Here is an 8,808-nt window from a genome sequence, read left to right as displayed (position 1 = left end):
GGTATAAAAGCAAAGAAAAAAAATTTTGGGAGAAAAAAGCTCTGAAATCATTGCATGTGTTTGGGTTTGTCTTAGTCAAGCTTGAAGTGCCTGGCTCAAGTGTTATCAGGCTGCTTCATTTCTTTCTGCTTTAAGCATAATGCGTTAGCAGCTAGACAGGCAAGTAGGTGGGCTAACTGTCAAACTGTGTAATGGGTATACACTTTTATTAGTCTAGCAGACTTATAACTTGGTACCTAATAAGCTTCATAGAAAATATGAGTGGTAGCATAGATTATTGTACTCTGAATTAAAAGGAAAGCTATAGAACTTGTTGAAAACTGTTAGTTTTGTTAAATTTAACTGATTGTGAATCCTGTAGAAATTGTGAATCAAAGATTGCATATCTAGTGAAGTGATAGTTTTCTGGGTGATAGTTTGTACTCTGAATATTCTACTTGATTGCCAAAAATCCTTCAATCAAGCAGTCAAGTGATAGTTTTCTGGTTGATAGTTTTTCAGTCAAGATTATATAGAAAAGTGAGCTAAATATAGCTTTGTTACACTCTTATATAGAGTAAAGATTCTTAATATAGCAGCAAACTAATATTATTTAGGTAACCAATACAAATGTAGATCTTCATAACATATATAATAAGCAATATAATGCAGGTCCTTAATGAATTCACAAGAAGAATGCTCTATGATTTTACATAATGAGATAAGAATTATAGTAGTTGAAAATAAAACAGGAAAATGAACAAGAAATTACCGGTTAAACCTTGAAAAAAATCACATTAAATTGCTAGAAACTACCAGTAGGTTGTCTAAATTTGCAAGACCTAAAGCTCACCTCTGCATACAATTAAGGAAGAGTAATACCTTGTCTTGTACATATGACTTTCTAGATTGAATTGTCTCTAGCATGTAACGACAAACATAATATCCACAATCGAAGTCGAAATCTTGACGAGGGCACTATTACAATAATAAATTTGAGTTATACAATTATTCTTATAAATTGTAATCACAATACATAGATAAGTGAACCCAAAAGATAAATTAAAGATCAATTACCTCTACTTGTTTCTATTTAATGGCTGAATTCTTATTCCACTTAATTTCTGCTCGGTACTCCAAGTTAAATCTCAAAATTGCCCTGTATTGCAACAAGGACTGGTTTAGTTTTTTTTTTTCCTTCTAATATCAGAACTAATAACCTAATAAGATTACAATATAACAATTAAAAGCTCATGCATATACTTATTGATGATATCTTGAGCAAATTGATTAGGTTGAAATTCTGCTCCTGCTGGATCTAGCCAATGTACTAATCCAACCCATGGACAAATCACCGCCAACATCCAGTGCATGCTACACATAAAGTTAGTTGAATAAAATGAAATCATAAGAGTCATAAAATCATGATAACATAATAAGCACATTAAACAAATTACTTACTTATCAGTGTATGGAGCAAAGAATATTTGGTTTCGATTTTGTGCATTATTGCGAGCAAAGACTCTAACCAAATAGTCACACTGATCATTTTCATTTTCTTGCGTTGGAGTTTCAGGGGATATGAAATTAGAATCACAAAATGCATAGATTCCTGAGATACCTAGTGAATGAACCATTTCACTCAAGTGCCTTTCAAAAATAATAATAATAATAATAATAATAATAATAATAATAATAATAATAATAATAATAATAATAATAATAATAATAATAATAATAATAATAATAATAATAATAATAATAATAATAATAATAATAATAATAATAATAATAATAATAATAATAATAATAATAATAATAATAATAATAATAATAATAATAATAATAATAATAATAATAATAATAATAATAATAATAATAATAATAATAATAATAATAATAATAATAATAATAATAATAATAATAATAATAATAATAATAATAATAATAATAATAATAATAATAATAATAATAATAATAATAATAATAATAATAATAATAATAATAATAATAATAATAATAATAATAATAATAATAATAATAATAATAATAATAATAATAATAATAATAATAATAATAATAATAATAATAATAATAATAATAATAATAACAAAAACAAAAAATCAATTAGAACAGTAAAAAAAATATCAACTAAGTAAAGTGAAATTACCATTTATATTATCACAACACTTACATCATAAAAGTTGACATGCGACTTGTTCCTATCTTTCTTTGAAAGCACCAATCAAGCATATCTTCATAATCAATGGTAATTTCCTGCTCATTATAAAACACATTCTTCGGGACTTTCATAGGTATGGTTTTTTCACTCTTTTTCATTTCAATAGCTAACTTCCTACAAACGCGCACCAAACTGGTGGTCAACTTCAATTTCTCCTCAGAAGTGATCACATACTTGGTGGATGATGATTGTGATAGTATAGAATGAGTAGAAGGTGTGATTGGTTCTTACCTAATTCACCAACTATTTGCCTATCACCTAATCCATCTAAACCATGGCTGCTAAGTAATTCACCAAATGTAGCACTGTACACATCCTGGTTGACACCAAATCCCCCAAATTGGGCACTTGAACTACCAAGTTCAATTTGTTGGAATTGTTCCGGAGTCAACTGAAAATTAGACATAATAAAAGACATCAGAAAATTTTGATTGTTTGTCACATTTTCTAACTTTGTTTTGACTTGCTTGAGCTCTGATTGCACTTGGTTAGCGGGTGTAGGCCTTCTTGTACCTGAAATACTCCTTGTTTGTGACACCTCCAACGGCCCTCACACAACCACCATGTTCGGGAGTGTTTAATGCTCTTGCCAATATAACATTGCGCCCTGATGCATCAATTTCTCCTTGATTATGTTGAGCCTCTAATTCTTTCTGAAATTTATAGATATTAGCCTGGTTGTGTTATAATGATTAAAGATACTATCAGTTTGAGGTCTATGACTATGCAACATATATATGGATACATAATCTTACAATTGCTTGAGATATTTCCAAATTTGCCAGATTGTCAAATTTTAGAACTTCTCCCTCTTCTCTAGAATGAGCTCTAATCTAAACCAAATGCCGAAGTACATCTACAATTTGAATTCCTTGATTCTGCAATTCCTTAGCCTGAAAAAAGTACACAGTTGAAAAGTCATAGTCTTATTTGTATAGTATTTATTGTTCGAGAAGCATGGAGTATTGGAAACTTACAATCTCGTCCTCATAATAAGAGTACCCTTTTCGACCCCCATGATAAGAAGTCTTCCTCTTTTTAGCCCTTTCTCGATTAAGTTCACTCAATTCCTTCAGTACGATATACATAATGTTAGTAAATAGCTTAGCTAATTCTTATATGACTTCATAATATTTATGTGACGAATATAAGATTACCTTAAACTTATCATCAATACTTGTTTCAACGAACTTTTTCCAATCATCTACGGTTATCCATGGATACAAACTCGGTGGTGTCAAGATAATGACATCTGTAGTATTTCCCTCCTCGTCACACTCGTTCATAAAATCTTTTCTTAATCTAGCCTTGAATGCTCTCCACCTCTTTGATGCTTGTTTTATCACATATCCTTTACGATCTTAAGGAACAGTGAAACCTTTCTGCAAAAATTAAAATAAGCACACTATTAAGTTTAATAGAATTTATAACCAGCAGAAAAGAAAGGTTCTAAATATAAAATAATTAACAAAAGTAAAAAATTATGAAAGGAAGAGAAAAATCAGACCGCGGGTAGGTTGCAACCTACTTAACTATTCCACAACCTGGTCGCAACATGGGGTCTATATAACTTTATTTAATAAAAAAAAAGCAAACACTTAATTAAAAATTTAATGAAAGTGTGCAGCTAATTAATGTACGCTCTTACCGTAATAAAGTCTAGAACTTCATTGATAACTTCTTTTGGTACTTCTTCCCACTCCTTATAATTAATACTTACTCGGATGCGAACAACAACACCAATGTAAGTAGAAAAGTCAGTTTTATGATCTCCATAAGGCAATTTTTTGTTATTCCATTGTAAAGGGATTTTATTGCCACTTTGAATTGCTCTTCCAACTGCTGCACGGACTGTACGACCCCTGTGATTCTCACGTGTAGCAGCCTCTTGAGAGGAAATTATTTGTTTTCTTTTATTTGCTATCAACCTAATAAACAGAAAATTTTATTAATGATTACACAATTGGTCAGCATAGATAAATAAAGAAATAGAAACAAAAAAATGCAAGCAATAAAAAAGATATACACGAAGTTCCAATGCATCATTTTATGCAGCAATCAGAACCTAATTGCAAATTAAGAAGGGTTAAGGGTTATGGTTATTACAAAAGAAGTTATGTTGCCACTATGTTTGTAGCATTGTTTGCTGCCTTTTTACTATTCTTTTTTTGACGCTTTTGAGATCTTTTACAAGTATCATCTTTGTTTTCAACCCAAATTCCTTCTTCAAGGTCATTTTGAATATAGGTTGATGTATCATCAACATCTTCCATAACTTGGATGTCATTCAACCCAGACCTTTCCTCAAACAAAGCATTTTCTTCATGTTCATCAATGGAATATCGAGGTCTTGGTGTTATAACAACATACCTCCTCTTATCTGATGGGTCAGTCATGTAAAAGACTTGTTTTGCTTGGCTAGCTAAAATATAAGGATCTTCCTTATGACCAATTCTATCAAAGTTCACTAAAGTATGCCCCATGTCATCATATGTAACGTTATTGCTATCAGCCCATTTGCAACAAAGAATAGGTAGCGAAAAATCAGAGTAATGCAACTCACATATCTCTTCAATTACCCCATAATATTGCATTTTACACAAAACAGGACGAGTGTCTTTCGCACTAGTAAAATGCATTGCTTCAGTTTCTAAAGACACCCCACTATTTTGCATTGTACTCTTCTCATCTTGGTCCTTGGTATAAAAAGTCCAGCCATTAATGACATAACCAGAGTAAAAAGTGGCTGAAAAATCTGGTCAGTATGCCAAACTCTTTAGACGATCCGAAATGGCATGTGATGAACCTTGAAGCTCTTTCATTACCTCATTTTTGAACCAAATACCAAATGATTTATTATGCTCAGCAGCAATTGCTTTCGAATTAGCCTTTTGAATCAACCTCCTTAAAAAAGACATGTGTCGCTCAACATAAGGAGCTACTTCGTCTTCATTATGAAGAATATATGTGTGTGTCATACGCCATTTCTCTCGAGTCAAGTCCCTATCTCTACGACCTATTGTCCCTTTACCATCAAGTCGGCCACAATGTTGAGATTTAGGAACCCCTATGGTCTTCATATCTCCTAGAAGATCCATGCTAAATTCAATAGCTAATTCATAAACCATTCTCTCCGCGATACAAGCTTCTAGACGAGAAAAATTCTTAACATAATCTTTATAAGTTTTCATTTGCCTTTCAAAAGGCCATGAACTCCTCATATGCACCGGACCACAATATTTAATCTCTTTAACCAAATGAATAGGGAGATGAACCATGATATAAAAAAAGGCGGGTGGAAAATACATCTCAAGCTGACACAAAATAACAACAATATCTATTTCCATAGAATCCAAATCGCTTGGTCTGAAGACTTTGTTGTATATTGCATTAAAGAATGAACATAATCTAATAATGGAACATCAGACGTTTTTTGGAAAAATGGAACGAATAGCAACAGGCAAAATATATTGCATCAAAACATGACAGTCATGAGACTTAAGACCCACAAGTTTCGGATTTTACATTGAAACTAGAGAGCAGATATTAGAAGAAAAGCCCTCAGGCACTTTTACCCCAGATAAAGATGCACAAACTTCTGCCTTTTCTTTCCTAGAAAGTGTATAGGCAGCAAGGGGCAGATATTTTCTATTTCCAGACTTAACAGCATGGAGTTCATTTCTGATTTTCATTTTTTTCAAATCAAGTCGAGCCCCTTTACCATCTTTTGTCTTTCCAGGAATATCTAGTAAATTCCCTATCAAACTATCACATACATTTTTTTCAATGTGCATCACATCTAGACAATGTCGCACAAACAGATGTTTCCAATATGAAAGGCACCAAAACTCTGAACATTTCTTATAACCCTGTTTGGAAGGGCGTTTCTATTTTTCTTCAACTTGCCAAACGTAGTTTGAATGTCTTTTACCCTTTCATACACTTCAAGGTTGGTAGAGACATGTGCTGGCAATTAAACTCTTGTTTCCCATTAAAAGCCTTTTTCATTCTACGATAGTAGTGATCACATGGAAGAAATGGACGATGGTCAAAGTACACTATCTTATAAGATCCTTTCATAGACTCTCCCTTCCAATTGTCTTCACACTATACCCCGAAAGATTGCCATATGAAGGAAAATCTTGTATTGTGCAGAACAACAATGCTCTTAAATTGAAAGTTTCCTTTCGATTAGCATCAAACACTTGAACTCCACTTTCCCACAACAATAACAAATCATCAATAAGAGGTGCTAAGTACACACAACTATCATTTCCTGGTTGTGTTGGTCCAGGGATTATCAATGAGAGTATAATGTATTTTCTTTTCATGCACAAGGAGGGGGGCAAGTTGTAAATGGCCAACATAACTGGCTAAGTACTATGGCGGCTACTGAGAGAGTCGTATGGATTCATACCATCTGTAGACATTGCACGGCGTAGGTTTCGTTCTTCTCGACCGAAATCACTCCATTTCTCATCGACAAGTCTCCACTGAGGAGAATCGGCTGGATGTCTAAGTAACCCATCATTCTTTTGCCCGAATTTATGCCATGTCAACTTCTTAGCTTCATCTGGATTTGAATACATCCTTTTAAACCTAGGGATAATGGGAAAATACCATAAAACCTTGGCTGGAACTCCTTCAAATTTGTACCTTGAGACCTTACATTCTGGGCAACTATCAAGAGATTCATATTTTTTTCGAAAAAGTATGCAATCATTCGGACATGCGTGAATCTTTTCATAATGCAAGCCCATTGTACACAATTTTTTTTTTTCCTCATATGTACTACTTGGCAAAACATTGTTAGGAGGAAGCACATCATACAAAAACTCAAGTAATGCGCTAAAACTCGTATCTGTCCAACCATGGCCTGCTTTTAAATTGTACAGCTTAAGTACACTTGACAATCTTGTGTACTTATCACAACCTGGATATAACGGCTTCTCAGAATCACTAATTAATTCCTGTACGGTCACATCAGGATCATCCTCAACCCTTTCCTCAAACCCATCTATCATGTCCTCAAAGTTATCACATTCATAATCAATATGACCATCATCCATTCTTTTGCCCATTGGTGATGTTCCTTCTCTACTTTCTCCATGGAGATACCAATAAGTATATGTTCGATCAAATTCCCATTTACTCAAATGAGCAAGTATAACATCGACTTTGTGATAACTAAGATTATGGCAAGTATAACAAGGACATGGCATAGTATCACGACCTTCATTATTCGTTACAGCAAATTTAATAAAATCCAAAATCCCTATGTTGATCTATATATTTATAAACGATATTATGTACCTAAGGTCCTAATTCCTAAGCATATATATCCATAATTCCAATAATCAAGCAATCTGCCAAACTTTAAATTCACAACAAAAAATTGTATATACACCAAACTAAAAATATATATATATATATATATATATATATATATATATATATATATATATATATATATATATATATATATATATATATATATATATATACATGCATGTCAGAGTAGTTTACCAAAAGCAAGCTTCTAAATTCACACAAAGTTCTAAATTGTAAAAATCAAGAACATAACAGAAATTGTGGAGTATCAAAACCGACAACCTTCAGCAAAAATTAAAAAATAACACAAAATACCAAAATTCGTCTATATCTAGCAAGAATTCATCACTAGAAACCGAAATTGACAAAGATTCAAATAGATTACATGCAAATACATACTTAGGGTTCATCTTTGAAAAATTAAAATTGTAATTAATTAGATTAAAACAAACCTAACGTTGAGTAGTAGCTTTGAGTAGCAGCGTCGGCTTCGTAGCAGCGTTTCTCTTAGTTCTTCTAGGAGGTGGAAGCTATGGAGATTCAATTGGAGAGGCGGTGGAGAAGAAGCAGTAGCGTTTTTGGGTTCTAACTTTTTTTTGGTTTGAAAGATTTTTAGGTTCTTTTGAAAATATAAAATTAATTTACTTATTCCTTCCACGGGATTTAGCGCGCCTCGTGTAATTTTCACTTGGTCAAAATCATATAGATCGGTTAAGTCTGACAGACGCTCTATATTGTATGGTAATATTTAAAAAAAAAATAGAAAAATCTATTAGTGACATATAGAACGGTTAATATAGAGAGGTGCTCTATATAATTTAACCTACAAAACGTTCTTCTAAGATAGGCGTTCTATATAATTCTAGAGATCGCATTTCCAACTTCACCGTTGTGTATTATGCGTTATTTATTCTCCATTTTGTGGTAGTGTATACGCTACACACCACTTGAGAAAATGTGCCTCGCATTGGTGTGGGCCACAACCAAGCTAAGACATTACATGCTCGTGCATACAGTCTTTGTAGTTTCCCAAATGGATCAACCTAAGTATCTATTCGAGAAGTCAACACTCAATGGGCGCATATCAAGGTGGACAGTCAATTTAGCCCAGTTCGATGTGAGATTCATACCTCAAAAGGCTATCAAAAGATCCGTGGTCTCGGATTTCCTAGCGGATTTTCCAATAGAGGATTCGACGCCGATACATGACAATGAATTTCCAGACGAAGAATTGATGGTCACAGAAGATGATACTT

At 32.7% G+C, this 8,808-nt stretch overlaps 1 long non-coding RNA gene across 1 annotated transcript; it reads right to left on the bottom strand.

Moving 5' to 3' along the window:
• Positions 1–669: 669 nt before the first annotated feature.
• LOC145626997 (uncharacterized) lies at positions 670–1,284 on the bottom strand. The gene is made up of 3 exons (XR_014111247.1): positions 1,243–1,284; positions 1,057–1,138; positions 670–957 (listed from the first exon to the last, which is right to left on the bottom strand). It is a non-coding gene; the product is annotated as an uncharacterized LOC145626997 (long non-coding RNA).
• Between the last annotated feature and the right edge of the window lie 7,524 nt (positions 1,285–8,808).

The sequence above is a fragment of the Chenopodium album genome, chromosome 4 (genome assembly GCF_948465745.1).
Source record: "Chenopodium album chromosome 4, dcCheAlbu1.1, whole genome shotgun sequence".
Lineage (NCBI taxonomy): Eukaryota > Viridiplantae > Streptophyta > Magnoliopsida > Caryophyllales > Amaranthaceae > Chenopodium > Chenopodium album.
Note: the sequence above shows the minus strand (reverse complement) of the source record. Positions and strands in the feature narration are given on the sequence as shown.